This window comes from Myxocyprinus asiaticus, chromosome 16 (genome assembly GCF_019703515.2).
Source record: "Myxocyprinus asiaticus isolate MX2 ecotype Aquarium Trade chromosome 16, UBuf_Myxa_2, whole genome shotgun sequence".
In the NCBI taxonomy this organism is placed as follows: Eukaryota; Metazoa; Chordata; class Actinopteri; order Cypriniformes; family Catostomidae; genus Myxocyprinus; species Myxocyprinus asiaticus.
This window is the reverse complement of record NC_059359.1, coordinates 20,879,832-20,896,252: the sequence shown is the minus strand read 5'-3', so window position 1 is coordinate 20,896,252 and position 16,421 is coordinate 20,879,832.

The following is a 16,421-nucleotide window of genomic DNA, read 5'->3' as shown; positions in this document are numbered from 1 at the left end:
CAATTATGAACACTTTGTTTGCATACAGATACACAAAACTTCACAACTTTGTCCGTTGAACAACAACAAAAAACCTTTAATGAACAATCTGGATCTCCATGTCCTCCATGCGAGTGAACTGTTCCTGCTCATATCCAAACGGGATCTACTCCCTGCACTTTCCCTAATTGCAGATTCAATTATTAGACCTATTAGCATTAATATTGTTATTGTTCTTAAGGATAATATAACAAAGTATTGCAATAATTTAAATAAAGAAAAGACTGTGAGCCAGTGTTTTCTTACATATTATTTTTAATATTATGTTTTATACTGTCCTATACATGTTTTTCTTAATGTTCACCATTCCAGGTGTATTTGTATCACAGTACCTTATGATATATTATCCAGGCATTAATCCAGACATTATAAAAAGAGTAGTTGGCTTCGGGAGTCCGTTTGGAAGATAGTCGTAGCAAAATGCATGTGCAAATATAAATAGGACGTATATTTATGCAACAGCGCTCTTTACTCATCTCACTTGCATAAAAACACGGATTATTTACTTCTCAGAATGCATCAACACCATGGAAAGAACATAATGAAACTGTTATGCCAAATTAGGTAAATAAATGCTTTAACAGCGTTCAATATATTAATCTCTAACAGTTGAAGGTGCAGGCAGGAGACTGGTATAACAGCAGCACCACAACTACTGTACAGGGGTGCAATAGTTTTTCGTTTTTATTTTTTATAGACTCTGTGTATAGACCTTTCGTCGGAGGTTTGTCTCGCAAAATCGTCACAGATTTGGTGTGAACAGGCCTTTATCGTGGGACGCCTATTGAGGAACCCTGGTATATGCTTTCGTTAAAGCCATCCATCTGCATTATTTCAACTAAAAATCGTGTTTGATAGCAGAATTCAAGGTAAACAACTACATTACCCATGGTCCAGCAGAGGAAACTTCACCAATCAGAGACCCACGGACAACGAAGCTCACGAAACATGCCCACTCCCATGATGCACTGTGAATTACTTAATCGAGTCGGTGTCTCTTCACCCTTAAACTACTTTTCTATTTGTACATTTCGGAATATTTTGCAATTAATGTAAAATATATTGTTTCTTACTTATAATCAACAACCGAAAATCAATAGTTTCATATATTCCCATTGTTTGTTTTTTTTGTGCCCCACCGATATATCGGTCACCGATATTATCGGCCAATATTAGCCTTTCACCGATATATCGGTATCAGTGTATATTTTGCAGACAGTAAAACTTTTTTTTAAGAACATACAATGCAGAAAACAATGCTTTAGAATTCGTGTCATTACGCATTTGTCCAGCAGAGCGCGCTCCGGCTCCATTGTTTACAGAGCTGACTCTGAGCTGACGGTGGCTCTGCAGGCAGGGCGGAGTTCAGCTGTGTCTCGATAAGTTGTTAACTAGTTTGTGAAATACATACTGGAAACTTAATAAACAATGACCCCATCATTTTCCCTTTTCAATATAACTAATATAACATTAACCTTGTCCCTGACAACCATGTCACTCATGTCTGCTTGCTGTTTGCCAGCTATAGTTTGTCAGTGCATTCAGTAATGTAGCAGATTGGAAGGTAAACATCAGAGCATCTTTTTGCAGCTCAGCAGACAACGGTGCGGTGGTGGATTGTGTCTGTTGAATATTGATTTCACGCTATGTTGTTACCCAGTTGGTGAGACACAATGCTGGAAAATAAAATAAACAATGTCCATCTTTTACTCTCTGTGACAACGAGCTTATAGCTAACTAGCTAATCACGTAGCTACTTTCATTGTTGTCAGCTGAGTGGAAGCTAATGTGTAAACATGTATTTACCAAACTGTTTTGTTCAGGATTCACAGTTTGGTACCCCCTTCAACCGAACGATTCCAGTCGTTGCATTTATAAAATGTAATATTTCAAAGTCTATGTTTTCCACCGTTGAAAGTTTCCCCTGACCTTTTATAGCAGAATACGTTGTAACACCGCTGCTTATCTGTTTATCTTGACTCGGCAGTATTAATATAGTCAGCATTTGACTGATACTAAACAGTAATACTGATGTTTATTTAGCCATTTATTTTTTTTTGTTTATTCTTTATTTAAATGGTCAGCATTTGACTGATACTAAACATACAGTACTAATGTTTATTTAGCTATTATTTTATTTTTATTTATTCTTTATTTAAATGGTCAGCATTTGACTGATACTAAACAGTACTGATGTTTATTTAGCTATTTATTGTATTTTTATTTATTCTTTATTTGAATGGTCAGCATTTGACTGATACTAAACAGTACTGATGTTTATTTAGCTATTTATTTTATTTTTATTTATTCTTTATTTACATGGTCAGCATTTGACTGATACTAAACATACAGTACTGATGTTTATTTAGCTATTTATTTTATTTTTATTGATTCTTTATTTTAATGGTCAGCATTTGACTGATACTAAACAGTATTGATGTTTATTTAGCTATTTATTTTATTTTTATTTATTCTTTATTTAAATGGTCAGCATTTGACTGATACTAAACAGTACTGATGTTTATTTAGCTATTTATTTTATTTTTATTTATTCTTTATTTGAATGGTCAGCATTTGACTGATACTAAACAGTACTGATGTTTATTTAGCTATTTATTTTATTTTTATTTATTCTTTATTTAAATGGTCAGCATTTGACTGATACTAAACATACAGTACTGATGTTTAACTATTTATTTTATTTTTATTTATTCTTTATTGTAATGGTCAGCATTTGTCTGATACTAAACAGTACTGATGTTTATTTAGCTATTTATTTTATTTTTATTTAGTCTTTATTTTAATGGTCAGCATTTGACTGATACTAAACATACAGTACTGATGTTTATTTAGCTATTTATTGTATTTTTATTTATTCTTTATTTGAATGGTCAGCATTTGACTGATACTAAACAGTACTGATGTTTATTTAGCTATTTATTTTATTTTTATTTATTCTTTATTTACATGGTCAGCATTTGACTGATACTAAACATACAGTACTGATGTTTATTTAGCTATTTATTTTATTTTTATTGATTCTTTATTTTAATGGTCAGCATTTGACTGATACTAAACAGTATTGATGTTTATTTAGCTATTTATTTTATTTTTATTTATTCTTTATTTAAATGGTCAGCATTTGACTGATACTAAACAGTACTGATGTTTATTTAGCTATTTATTTTATTTTTATTTATTCTTTATTTGAATGGTCAGCATTTGACTGATACTAAACAGTACTGATGTTTATTTAGCTATTTATTTTATTTTTATTTATTCTTTAAACAGTCAGCATTTGACTGATATTAAACAGTACTGATGTTTATTTAGCTATTTATTTTATTTTTATTTATTCTTTATTTTAATGGTCAGCATTTGACTGATACTAAACAGTACTGATGTTTATTTAGCTATTTATTTTATTTTTATTTATTCTTTATTTAAATGGTCAGCATTTGACTGATACTAAACAGTTCTGATGTTTATTAAGCTATTTATTTTATTGTTATTTATTCTTTATTTTAATGGTCAGCTTTTGAGTGATACTAAACAGTACTGATGTTTATTTAGCTATTCATTTTATTTTTATTTATTCTTTATTTTAATGGTCAGCATTTGACTGATACTATACATACAGTACTGATGTTTATTTAGCTATTTATTTTATTTTTATTTATTCTTTATTTTCTCAGTGTTCATTTCTAGAATTTGTTGACAATGTATAATAATAATGTCAAATATTCTTTGTTAAAAATATTTGTTTAAAAAAGCAGCCTTCTGAGTACCTTTGCATAGTCATATCGGTGCAAAATCTGTGAAAAATCCACATAGAAAAGGTCTGTTTTCATTCCAGCTCAAAAATTAAATATATCGGCCACCATACTGGTAATCGGTGAATTTTCCCTCTCTAAAATCAGTATCGGTCTCAAAAATCCCATATTGGCTGGGCTCTAGTTTTTTTATTCAATGACATCAATCGCAATGCTTCATGGGACTGTAGTCCAATCCCTCATGAAGACGGTAAGTACACAGCCTTGCACCATTGTCTTTTTGTCTGCTTTTCAAATACTTTTTTGTTTGTGGTGTTGTTATTTACCTCAGACCTGGTTGGTTTGGTTAATGGCTTACAACTTTTTTAATAAAGGATTTCATAAGAAGTCTATGGGTAAAAACTTCCGGAACCCAGAAGGCTGAAAAAGTGGGTGTGCACTGTTGCGCTCTATAGATAAAACACAATAAACTAAATATTAAACAATAATATAAATCACTAACTACCATTACGAAAATATAATTTCATTCTAGTTATAGCTGTAGAGTTATTTATTCACAATAACTGCCTGGCATGTTTAGACAACTAGAACCAAATTGATCGACAGATAGTTGTCCAGGTCCTCCTCATGAATATACTGTACCAGCTATTCAGAGGAAACAGAAAATAGGCTAAACTAAAAACGTGCAGAAGTTGTCTCTAATTGGTCATGTAGCAACAAGGGGTTTACAGAATTATTCTATTTTAAAGGGGTCATGTCATAAGGAATCAAATTTTACTTGAAATTTTGACATATGAGGTATTTCTACCATAAAAACATACTGTAAATTTCAGAACTCAAAACTTAATTCCCAATGCAATAAAATTATTTATTGAAACTAACCTGCAAAAACAACTCGTTCTCTACCCTACGTCACTAGGGGCCCCATAAATTCATGACCGCCTCTACAGTGGAAAAACATTAACGGCTACTTCACATTATCCGATCCTTGTCACCGCCCACTGGCACTCTGTTCGCACACACAGAGAGAGAGAGAGAGAGAGAGAGAGCAGGACAAACAGGCCTAGTGTGGCCTAACTCTTCCTGAACACCAAAGGGTACCCATCCGGACTACTTTGAATTATTTTAGTATATAAACATGCACTAGACAGTGTCTTTGACCGTTGTCATGTATCTCGGGCCACTTTTAAAAGATGCGGTGTCAAGTTACAACTCTGAAAAGGAGACCCCATTCTGTTTCATTCAGTTGCTGCATCTTGTTGTTTTGAGCACAAACAAGTCCTGGACATGCCTCGCACCCATCTGCGCTATTTTTAATTGTTGGTGTATGTAAACATACAATAGTTGGACATCCTTTTTTGTGTGTTTCTGGCAATGTGCGCCTCAGTGCACCTATGTGTGTGCATCTTGTTCATTGTGCTTTGGACTATGTATTTAAGTTTTTCGGCTCATATCAGCGTGGATTGCTTGTGAACCAGTCATAATACGATTCAAGCTTTGCAAAGAAACTGTTATTGAAGGATAAGGCAGTTAAAAGCAGTATTAGACCCGATTGCAAAACCATGAGTAAACAGTTTCATTTATTACTGTTTGATAGTTTATGGTGCTGCTGTGCTTGAGTGAACAGTTGAATATATTTGGAAGTAATGTGTGGGGTGTGTCATGTGTAAACTAGGGCTGGGCGATAGGACGATGTAATCGGATATCGACAGTGTCTTACAAAGATCACAATGCCGATTGCAAACAGACAATGATCGACAATATCGAGAAATGGTAAAACCATAGATCTAGGAAGTCGCCAAATATTTTAAACAGTGTCCAGGGTGTGAATCTAGCACCCGCCACCCGCTAAAAGTGACGAGGCTGAATCCAGCTCCCAAGCTCCTCGTCCAAATGTATTTCATGCATAGTAAATTTTGCTTATCTACCTGCAACAGGCGGGTGACCTGTAAGACGTCTCGGAGTGACACATGACAAGAAATGCTGTTAGACACAAAGACATGTGGTTGAAGAAACACACTTTATTATATTTTTAGGAACAGACAAAAGAAAAGCCATCAATGCTTGTGTCTGATTCACTGTTTGTTCAGAGGCATGCTGCATGGGCCTGTCATGTGGAACAGGCACATGAAAAGAGTTTTCACTCTTTTTTTCTCTGTTTCACTCGTCTGCAAACTGTTTGCAAGAATAATGTCATCTATGAGGATGCTGCAAATTATCTCCGATCATCTCGGGAGGTGTTGTGAGTTTAGTTCACTTTATTTCCACGTGGTTAGAATGCAACTCTGCAGGTTCAGTAATATATAGGCTATCTTTGCATTAAAGAATCAAAGATGAAAGTGATTAAATCATAAAGTAATACAAGACACGTTCACTTTGAACCTAAAATGTTGTTTTATTTAATTTTCTTTAGGCAGCATTAACTGTATTACCAAAACGCAATACAAACACAAATTCGATAAGAACACACATTTGGCAGCATTATTTTGGGAACACAAGGGAATTTATTAAGCTTATCTACTATAATTATTATTATTATCTTTACATTTTGCAGCGGAATGATCCACCCCTCCGGCTTATCATCATAGCCTCGCCTCTTAGGGCCGCCCTTCAGGCAGGCTCATGACGGGAGTTGACGATGTAATCAGATATCGTGATATTTTTAAGGCAATTATCGCTAAAATATTTTTTACATAACGCCCAGCCCTAGTGTAAACCCTGAAATGTAGTTTTATAGTGTTGTGGAGATTGCACTTTTTCTTCCAATTGAGTTTTAAATGTGGCTGTATTCGAGAGGCTGCATGATGTTAGCCAATCATAACAGTGGGCGTTTAAGTTGAAGTTTAAAGAAGGCGTTTAGGCCAATACCGAGCGTTTCAGACAGAGGGCCAGAGACAGGGTGGAAAATTATGACATATTACTAAATTATGACTGTTTTGGTTAAAAAAGAAAACTTTAATAACATTTTCAGTGGACTAAGGGAAGATAGTACAATTATAACAAAAGAGTATGTCATGACCCCTTTAACCCTTGTGCATCAATAAAAAAAAAGTTACTCAGATGTCCTTCGAGGACAAAAATGTTCACATCAAAAAACTGCCATAATAATATTATATATTAATATTATTTTCCACTTTCAATTAGTTAATTTTTTTAACCAAAATCAGTCCTGATCATAACTACCAAATATTCATTCATTTTCAGGACTTTAACCCCTTAAATGCCAGTTTGTTTATATAATGCCACTGTTGTTTTTACACACACAAACACACACACACACACACACACACACACACACACACATTTCTCAATACACATACAAAACACACTCTGACATCCATACCAACACACTTACACAATTGTAGCTGCATCATTTATTCAATTGGCCTGCAGTGCTCTATAATACAGCAAACAGAACATAGGAAAAAAGCATGTATTTGCTCCATAGGCTAAATATGAGAAAAATAGCCTGGTGGAAAATATTAACCATTTAAATTTTTAAGCCAGGGCTCCGGAATGAAAGCATAATATCATAGAATTCATGATTTTATGCTTTAATGGCACTGGGATCAAATATTGCAGTTTTAATGGGTTTCAATGGGGACATTTTTGTCTCGAAGGTCCTGAATGTAACTATTTTGTGTACACAGTGTATTATAGATGTATTATAGGATTGAAATATCAAAATTCCCCCAAAAATACACACCTTTAGCAAAATTTATGCCGTTGGCATTAACACAGCCAAAATGATCAAAAAACAAAAATGAAAAAGACAAAAATGTCCCGAAGGTCGCAAAAGGGTTAATTCACTTTGCTATGTGTATTTTCAAATAATCTGACATTAAAGTCTCACTAACATTATTCCGATGTACATTATCATTAAGACCACTGCAAAATCTATATAGTCCTCATAGTTTTGTTCATATGTTCTGGTCCTGCCATAGGTTGAGACTACTGGTCTTCTATATTTAATGATGAAATTGACATACAATCAAGTGCTTTAATTGACATTTTTTGTGATTCCAGGAACTACCAATGAATGTTAAATACTGTAACACAAAAAAAGTAATTTCATTTGCAACAAGATTGCAGCCGTTTTCTCCACAACAGTTGTTATTGTGTTTTTCTTCAGTTAAATATAATTGTATGTACAATACTGTTCCTTTTCTGTGGCAGAAGGGGTTAATGTGTTTTATTTTTTCTTTGAGGGGGGAGAAAAAAAAGTTTTTATTTTATTATTTTAACTTGTATTAGCCTTTCTTTGAAATATATATATTATCCGTGCGATATATAATTGCACTAAATTAACAAATTTTCATAAAGTAGGCCTAATTCATTAAGCCCATGTTAAGCCAATAAACGTGTAATGATTTAAATGTACTACAATTCTTGTGGAACCAGCCTGAAAAAAAATAAAAAAAATATGTGAAATAACTAAACAAGCACAGAAAAGGGCAAGACGCAAAACTGGACCAAACAGTCTCTGGTAATATACAGATTTTTACTGATTAGCCTGACGCTAGTAGGATGAGTGAGATTTTCAACTTTTAAAACTAGAAGTTGCTTAAAAAATGCTAAACCTTCTGCTGTTAAATAAAATTAAACACGGTTCGAGTATAATTTACACATGATTATAATAGTGTACTAATTATATTTCGGTCGTTTTACACATTACATACCTGAATTGACAGGAAGGAGACGTTAACCCCTCATCAAACTGGGCTCGAGAGTATCTGAAAAATGGATCGATGGGGGAGGGGCGCGCGTGCTTTACGCCACCAGCAGCACCCTTGAAAGATGGTGATGATAAACTGAATGTACATGGAAACTGATGTGAATTAAGGAAGAATGCCACTATGAGGTGGTTTTTAAGAAACTATTGTAAGAAACGATCATACAATACTATTTGACATCAAATTAAAGCCAAAATGACTCATTTTCGAACAGCAGTTAAAGGTGCACTCAGTAACTGTCTTTGTGTCATCTTGGACTTACACTGACACCTAGCGGCTTGGATGAAGCATCATTTAAAATCAATAGTTTTCAGTTTCAGATCCCATTGTAGAAATGTAGTATTCACAGTCCGCCATGATTATTTTAATCAATGAGTGAAAGTGTCAAATAACAGGACCTTTAATGAGATTAAGCCAGTAGTATTCAGCTGGCCGTGTGATTCTAACATGGCAGCCCCCATGTGCGTACCCTCTCCATGTAGAATAAAACAGCTTTTGTAAGGTTACTGATATGACTTGAGTCTTCATTTTAATATGAGTGGTCATGATTTCCTACAGATACGGCAAAATTACAGTTCATGTCTTTAGGAGTTCAACTTTTTTAATGAGGAAAAAAATCACTGAGTACACCTTTAAATTGCACTGCAGAAAATCCAAGTATCTTTGTCATGTTTTAGAGTATAAATATCTAAATATCCTTAGAACAATATATTGTATTTGAGAATGTATTTTGAATAGCCGACTTTTAACCATAAATATTTTGTCTTGTTCCATTTAACTTGTTCTAATCAAAAATATATCTAAATGTATCATTTTATTTATTAATTCTTAACACAATATTTGCTGTGTGTGTTTAAAGCTTTTTGAGTTTTGCCAAAGTCCCTTTCAAGGTAAGTCGATCCATTTGAGGGCCATCTTCAGAACTCTCCAGGGCAGCTATTTTCTATGGATACAGGCGACATAAAATGCTGCCTTTAAGTGGGACCTTAGTTTATGACATGCCATGCATTCAAGTGGGAAACAAAATACTGAAGATGCCAGACTTAAACAAATACACAAGGAACCAAAGCAAAGCTCTTTTTTCAGTTGTACCAGTGAATAAGCAAAACTGAACACACCTGCATCACTTTTACACAACCTAATATGATTTATTAATGCATGGTATCTAACAAATTATACATTTATTTTTCTTAAACTGCAAAGGGTGAGTTGTTAGTTGACTGTCATATATAACATATTAATATTATTGAAATAAAACAAAATTGCAAAATCATTGCTTTCCATTATCTTTCATGTCGACACGCCCAACTCAAGTATAATCTAGAATTCTGAGTTTCTCATTAATAAATGAAAAAAAAAAAAAAAACTCCTTTCTACTTGAATGGGGAAAGACCTATATTTCCAAAACAGTTGGTCAAAATTACAATCAAATAAAATATTTCAAATCAGCAGTAAAATCTGACAACAATGGAATCATAAATTGTGCTTCTTTAGCTCAGATCATGCTAAAATAAATTATTTATCAGGCTGGTCCAGCTAATGAGAATTCTCAAGTTAACTGACAGGCGATGTCTGTGTCTGAAATGTGATTGGCCCTTTAACCTGTAAGGCAGAACATCCTTTTTTACACCCGCCATATTGGGTTCAATTCCTCCCATTCATTTTAATACAAGTGATCCGTCTTGGGCTAAATCCTCTCTGGTTTTACAAGCAGCAGGCCTAAGGTGTGTAAAAGCGAGTGTAACCTCACTCTAACCATCTAGCCTGATTTAATCTGAATGGAGTTGATAAGTGATCAGCTTTGTGTGTCCAATTAAGATACTGAACATCCCTGTCATTCCAGACCACATAAGCATAAAAAAAAATACAAAAAATAAAAAAATCCACGATGATAATGAGTTCTATGAATCATGAGCAAACATTCAATTCCAGTGACCATGTCATCTTTTAAACACTAACGTTTCCTCTCTCTTTACCTCACTCACGTGTTCTAATCAAAATGACTCAAGTGATCATTTTTTTTATAGAACATCCTCTTTTTGACTTTATTTCAGTAAATTAGTTCAGATATCTGTTAAGTTTTCTGCACGTTAACTGGATGGGAGATAAATACAGTAAATACGATTTCTGAATGTGTAATATAATGAAGATTCTAACATTGCATAAGTCCTACTACTCCCCTCCCCATCCCCCATCCATATCATGAACAAATTCCTGCCCCCAAACATGCCAAGCATGTAAAAGTGTGTGAAGTGTGTGTATTTCACTCAATATTTCCATAACATCTTTCTGAGATAACACAATCAATTGATCAGTGAGTGCAGATGGGACATGGGGGGAGTAAAATTAGGAACACAGGTAACAGAAGTAGCAACAGGAGACGCCAGCAAAGATCACAGATAAGAACATGCCAAGACCTGCCAGTTACATAACAAATGCATACATAGCTTCAAAGTAGGAATCAAGCCAACAGAGAGTAGGACATATAGCTGAAATGGAGAAAGTACTGTACATAATACTTAAAATGACAGAGAATCATACGTGTTTATACACTGACAAAACCATCAACTGCACCTGATATTGTAAGACAGGAAGACATAGAGAGAAGGGTTTATATTGAGATTACAAATAAACATTAGAATGTTCTTATGACTGACATGTCAGAATAGGAGTGCCAGTTCTATAGCATCAATATTTAGGATTGCTTGTACTAAAAAAATAATAATATTACTTATTAATTCCTCATAAACCTCAAGGCTTGAGGTTAATCACATTTTCCTCTGTTCTCTTTTTGTTACAGTTACTCAATCCTGCCTTGGTCATGTGCATTCTTCAGGCCTGATGAATGGGCATTGCTTCAGGGAGAAAGATAGATGAGCGTTGCAATGCATGTGAGATTCCATTTGTGTGTGAGTGAAAGAAAGAAAGATATCTATCTACCTGCGTGACTGTCACATGGAAACACGCGCCACAAAAAAAATGTGTCAAAAAAATGTCAGCCATCAGCAATTCTACAGACAGAGGTTTCACATGTGGAACAGAGACGATAAAAGAGAAATTAAACCAATATAACTATGATAATTACACCAATATTAAAAATGATGAGATTACACTACGGCTTGTTTTCATTTGTTTGGCAGAATAATTAGACATAAATGTGAGGCAAAGCACTGCAGGTGTTTTATTGCTGTGGAGAAAGCTTAAACTCCAACATGGTCACAACTGTGCTGCCTGCAGTTAAGCACTTTTCACTTAAAGTGTTAATAAATGGTATAAATAGGCAATTGAGAAGACAAAAAAATAAAAAAAAATAAAAAAATAAAAAAGACAATACAATCCCATTTCAAGGCAGATAATGTATGAAAAAAATAATAATTTCAGAATCAGTGTATGTGATGCAAGGAACAATTTGAATTTATTTGTAAGGCAACACAAATAATAATATATTCCCTGAAAACACCATATTATTGAAAGTAGTTGAAAAACTGTCCTCAGTGGGCAGAGATGAACAGAAGAAGAAAAAACTAATTAAAAAAATACAATTAGAAAATTCCCATTTCAAGACAGATAATGAATGATGAAAAATTCCTTTTTAGTTTCAGAATTCAGAAGTGCAAATAATGCAAGGAACCATTCACACAGCACTAAGAAGAACTGCAAGTGATTTGTTAGGCAAATCAATAATAAAATAATCCCTGAAAACAGTTGTGTGAGTACGCTATATGCTCCAGGGTGGTATAAGAAGGAACAGAGAAAAATTGCGAGCTTTCTGTGAAATCAGTTGCAGCATGAAAACTAGGAATGATCAAGTGTGTTAAGGGCAATATTAATCAGGGGCCTGTAGACTGATGCAGTTTAGTTCTGGTAAAACCTGAACAGGTGTGTTCTTACACTGCAGACTTTGCATGCTAGTGAATGACACATTCACTCTGCAGAACTTTATCAGATCAGTAGTCTCCACCAATCTACTCACAGAGGAATGTGTGGCGATAGCCTGTCATATCAGTCAGCCCGTCAGTGGGGATTGCAAATTCTATTGCAAAAAATAGGAAAACTACTGAAGAAAGGAGTGAAAAGCTGCCTTTAGATGTTCCTTTCAGTTGTCTAGTGCTGTAATTCAAACAATATGCCCCAGTGCTCCACAAGCAAGTTTAAACCAAAGTGCGCACAAAACACATAGAGATATGTACTATAAAAGCGAACTTAACATACTGTAAATAGAGTTCTTTCACTCTTAAACATACCCTTATATAGCTGATCTTTAAAGTGGGTCCTCACTGTCCGCTAGAACAGTTTTAAGCGTGGGCGCTCAGGTATGTGGAGGCCGGAGGCGAATGGGTATCACATCCATTTCAGCCCTCATTATATCAGATATTACACTTTTTCTGTGGCCTATACTGGCAGCATTTAATTACTGTACAATTGCCCATTACTGTTCAGCTGCTTCATCATGACAAGGCTCCCTGAAGATAATGCGCATGACATAGTAGTGAATGGAAACGTACAACGATTCGTATTTTCTTTTGTGTAATTTTTAGAAATGCGCATAAAAAAGTGAAACATTTTGATGGAAACCAAGACGTGTTTTTGCCTTATTTACCCATGTAAATCTAGCAAACTTTTTTATGTTTTGAAATTTAAAATTTGATCAAAGCCTTCTGGAAACATGCAACATCAAGCTTTAGTCTAATAATTTGGATAAAGTTAATTCAAGGTCAAATTGATGAAGGAAAAGTGCATTAAGAAAAGAGGGAGAGTGAGAAAGAAAAAAGGTATTGTAGTTGTATGTATTGTTGTTCATAGTAGCCAGACTGTGTTTTTATAGAATGTATTGACATTATTATTCAATCCTTTTTAGAAAGTTGGCACAGTCAAGGGGAAAAACACAACTGCAGACACATTTTTGTTTGCTGTTTGCACAGTCTAGTGCTGTCACAGAGACTGATGAGCTATCTTAGGACACTTACTGTATTTCAGTGATATCTTTTTCAGAATGTAGGAATATTTTCTCCATACCATTCCATAAAAAATGTATAATTATTATGATAAAAAGGCTTACAGCACATTTAAGAGAAAACTGCCATAAATGTGTGTCATTAAAGTGGGCCCCCAAAGCACTAAATCCGCCCCTGCTCTGAAGACACACATACATAAAAGCATTCAATGAGTAAGTAATAAAAAGGTTTAAACTATGTAATGGGAAGTAAACAATTTAATGGAAACATCACATAACACTGAAAACACCACAGTTATTGTGGAGACATATTGCATATTTTGCTGAAATTGCACATTGATTTCTGTCTGTTACTAAAAATGTTTTAGAGTAATGAGATCTTTTGTGTGGGCATGAAAAAGAACAACCGTAATTGATACATTTAGCAAAAATGACTAACAGTGTAAAGTAAAATGTAAGTTTACTTAATCCATTTGAGTTGGAAAAGCATGAATAATTTTTGTGGTGTTAAAGGTGGAGTATGTGATTCCTGTGAAAGACTGTTGATATTTGAACTCAACAGCCAAACAAACCCTCTGTTTGAAACACCCCTCCCTTCAGTGCTCCTTCAGAAGTAAGAAGTAATTAAGTGTTATTTTATGTGTTGTTGTGCTAGATGAATATAAAGTAGGATACTTGTTAGTGTTTAATGTTTTATGTTGAGATTTAGAAGAGTTTGTGTAATGTTGGAGTTTTGGGAGTTGCCATTATTGTGGAGTGGATCTTGAGCTAAAATCAATTCAGTAGTCAAGTCAATAATATGGGGTTCTCTAATAGCTTTTGTAGTCTATGATATTATATGAAGAAAAGATAAAAGTTGTAAAATTTTGGACTGGGCTTCAATTTAAGACATCTTACTTTATAAATGTTATTTTTCCCATTATTCAGAAAGCTTCAATTAACACTTTATTACTAGATTCAATGTTATGGAAAAGAACCATCATGACAGAAACATTCGCAAAGTTATAAATTTCAAGTAATAAAGAAGCTAAAATTTGAGACCAGAAATGCTTAGTGAAACTGTAAAGGCAAAAATACAATCAAACAAACCACTGGTATTTAGGGAAGGTTCGGAGTGTGAACTAATATTTCTGTTTCTTGTACAGAGTCTATGCGGCTGTCACGCGTCTAATGAATGAATCACCCTCTTAGACTACTCGTTCTTTTGAGTTATATAAAAAATTCATTCAAAATGAATGAATCGTTCATGAACGACCCATTATTACTTCATTGAACAATTGCATTGCTAACCGTTATATAGTTACTATACACTCTGCAGTGCTTCCAACCAGCGTGTATTTAGCAAGATAACATTCACTTTCACTAGTTAATACACAAAGAAATAAGAGAGATTTATTTGAGTTACATTGGCACATCTAATTTTGTTGGGTTTAACCAATTCAACTAGGTTTCTTTTTACATAAAGTGTTTGTGTTGTAATTACATAGTAATTTTGAGTAAAGAAAACTCATTTCAAACAAGTGAAACCATTGTCCACGATTAAATCAAGTTCAGCCAAAGAGCTATTTTTTGAGTGTATACATTGTTTAATCTGTACATTCACTGGGAATTGAACCCATGACCTTGGCAATTGGTAGTGCCATTATCTACTAGTTGAGCTACAGGAACACTACACTTAATTGTTAATCCTAATTACACTGTACAATTTACAGACAACATAGTAGATGTGGCCTGACAGGTTATGTGAAATGTTACACAGAGGTGACATAAGTTTGAGATTGGCTTGTGACATTTTCTAATCCTGTTCCCTTTTTCTACTTATTGTTTACAGGGTTCTCTCTAACTGTCACTACTGATGAAAGTCCAAAAATATAAAGTGTGAAATGAAGGACACAGAGTCAAACTCTACATTTGAAAAGCTTTTTTATCACCTGCTTAAATCAGTAGTGTTAAACTTTAGCCTGACACCAAATAGAATGAAACTGCTATTCACTGTTTCACATGTACACATGGTCACACTTCATGTTGGGTAGAGCCTGACTAACCTGCTACTGTCCATACAGAGAGAGAGATCTGATCAGTGATGGATGTTGATAAGGGTGTTAAACCTCTAAACAGAGAGAGCCCAGCCCTCTGAGCACAAGGTACAAATTCTAGTTACACTTATTCATCTAAAACATTTAATTTGATTTGTTCTGATTTGATCATAGTACATCATGGTAGGCCTTGGTCCTATTACCTTACAGTAAAAAAACACATTTCCATGATGTAATGCAATACTGATAGAACTTGTTTGATTGTTGAAAAGATATATAACCCATAGCAAAACGATATAAGGGGGTTGTAGCAGTGGTACTGAGCCACAAGGGAACAGCAAGCTTAGACTTGACATCAGATTTAGGCAAGACTGTTATCCTCTGGGGCAAGCCTATCATTTGTCAACCACTGTCTCTTTTAGCTGAGAGAGCATGCATCATCAGAACTAAACAACCTTGACTCAAACCCCACTTTCTCATGGGGCTGGGTTAACATGAGGTTAAAGAGTGAGACCGGGTACATGTCTATGTGTGTGCATGTCTATGCATGTTTTGGGGGTTCATAATGACGGTCATTGATCAACTGATGTACAGTATATTGGCATGCATTCCATCACTGCCCATGCCATTTTCTGTGACCTGTATATTGTGACTTGTATGGTGAATAAAAAACAATACTATATAAGAGGGTTTAAAATTTAGGACTGGTATAGTGACTGGGACTGTGTGAAAGAGAGAAAGGGAAATAGACAGAGAGTGAGACAAAGGTCACCTAGACATTCCTTTGCTAACACAAACAGTTGAAGATTACAAAAAGGCCAATTGATGGAGCAGTACAATGCAAAGTACACCGAGAAAAGCTTGAATCCCATTATATCGTTTCTCC